We start from the raw sequence: 2,279 nt of genomic DNA, 5'->3' as shown, positions 1-2,279 counted from the left end.
TCTTCGCAAATCTAGAAGTCTCCAGCATGCCTCAGCGGGAAACCTCACGTCTTGCATCTGAAAACCACAAAATCCGCATGAGTGAGAACCAGAGGTTCCCATCATGGTAACAACTTCCACATATATAATACATAATAATAGAGGAAAGCCGAAGGCAATCCTAGAACTTCCTCCAGATAATTCAAAGCTTATAAACAAGCTAAACCATAAAGGGCATCTGACTAAAGATCCTTCAGTTTAACTAATACTTCCCTTTCCAATTCCTTCTGACCTCCCAACCACCAGCAGGAGTATAATATAGCAAACACAGTTATATCAGACAAGAGATATACAAATAGGAACAAGTAAGGCATTTAGACAAATAGCAAGTAATATGCAGTCAAATAGGCAATCTCAATCAATTCACATAGTATGCATATGATGAATGCCTGTCCCTAATTGCTGATGATATCATCTGTCGGTTATAGAGCCAACCCGACAAGTCGCGGTAGCTAACCATTGGACTTTCCCTCTGTCGTGTCTCCCCAACTCGAGTTATACTCAATATAAATTTGATCATAATTATGATCCATATCCATCACCCTCACTGGTGAATAGTTATGGGGGTGAGCTCATCCGGGGCTTTCACAGTGCCCGGCCACCCTGACGACATAGGGTCAAAAGAGCTTCAAGTCTCAACCTGGAGCGCGTGGTGGCTAGCCACTGCTTTCCCCCAGGGAAACTCTCATCTCCGATAATGGAAGTGCAACATTCACAATTCATTCAACAGCATATATGCATTTGTTCTTAGCCATAATCATGGCTCTGCCGTAACACGGCAATAATCCAGTCATCCGGCTCACGGTTAAATCCATAACCAGCCATCCGGGTCACGGTTAAATCCATAACTAGCCATTTCATTAACAATTACGGCCTTTCTGCCCATGGCATAACAAACACTTCCACCGCCATCCTCCGCCTCTCACATAATCATCTTTGATCCTGATTGATCATTCATTTTTTCCTTGCTTCACTCGTAAGTTACCATATTCCCTAGCTCCTTTTCTAATAGCTAGGCATATCATAATGATTTAAGACATAAGTGGTGAGATCGGAGGCTTAGAAGTATGAAATTTGGCTTTTAAAACTCAAAAATCAACTTTGGGATGAAAATAGGGCCACGCGTATGCGCACTCCACGCGCACGCGTGGATGGCCACAAAACTCATCGACGCGTATGCATCATGCATGGTAACGCATGAATTGAAAAATAGCCAAGCGACGCGCACGCGTCAGCCACGCGTACGCATGGGTACTCTCGTGCCCCAGGAACAAAACTGGCACAGTTCTGGCACAACTCTCTGGAAAATAGCTGGGCATTGGGTGCAGCACATCGGTGTGCCCGCGCACACCACGCGCACGTGTGGATGGCATTTCCGAGAAGAACGGCGCGCACGCTCCAAGTGCGCCTACGCGCAGGGGGTTATTCTGCTAAAAATTTTCTAAGTAAGACTACATAATTCACAGATTCAACCCCCAATCTTCCGACGAACATAACTTCCTCATTTTAAATCGTTTTTCACCCGTTCTTCGAACCGCATGGACATCCCAGATCCAATTTCATTTCTAAACAGATTTGGCTCAAAACAAAGATCCGTAGTCCAAGTTATGTCCCGTCAAATATGCCCAAAAACCATGTTTTTCATACAAAACCACCAAGTGCCATTTTCAAAACAAGCCATTTTCAACTCTTTTCAAAATCAATCAAAACATGCCAATTTCATCCCTTTTCTTTGAAATCAATCAAAATGTATCAAATTCAACATCAAGCCTGCTCAACTCACACATTGACACATTACCACAATTTACAAAATCACTATCCCATCATTTTAACCCACTTCACCCAAGTGGCTCAAACCCAAACACATTGACATATCATATACTCTTCCTCATGCCAATTTTCAACAACACCAATTCCAATAAATCATCATTGTACACAATCAATATCACACTCTCCATCAACATGGTTCCACCCACAATTCAACCATAATCAACCAGCAAGCATATATCACAACATGCATATTTCTCATACATCATACCATTAAGGCATCAATAATCATCATCACATATATGACCACATCATATATACCAACCATTCAACAACACCAATAATTCAATGCCTATCTTAGGGCCTCTAGCCTAAGTATTTCCTACCATATTACATATTAGATACGAGAAACCGAGACCATACCTTAGCCGATTTCCCAAGCTCAACCAGAGCACTTCCAAATCACTTATCCA

The sequence above is a fragment of the Arachis duranensis genome, chromosome 6 (genome assembly GCF_000817695.3).
Source record: "Arachis duranensis cultivar V14167 chromosome 6, aradu.V14167.gnm2.J7QH, whole genome shotgun sequence".
Lineage (NCBI taxonomy): Eukaryota > Viridiplantae > Streptophyta > Magnoliopsida > Fabales > Fabaceae > Arachis > Arachis duranensis.
The sequence above is the reverse complement of the archived record's forward strand: the minus strand, read 5'-3'. Positions refer to the sequence as shown.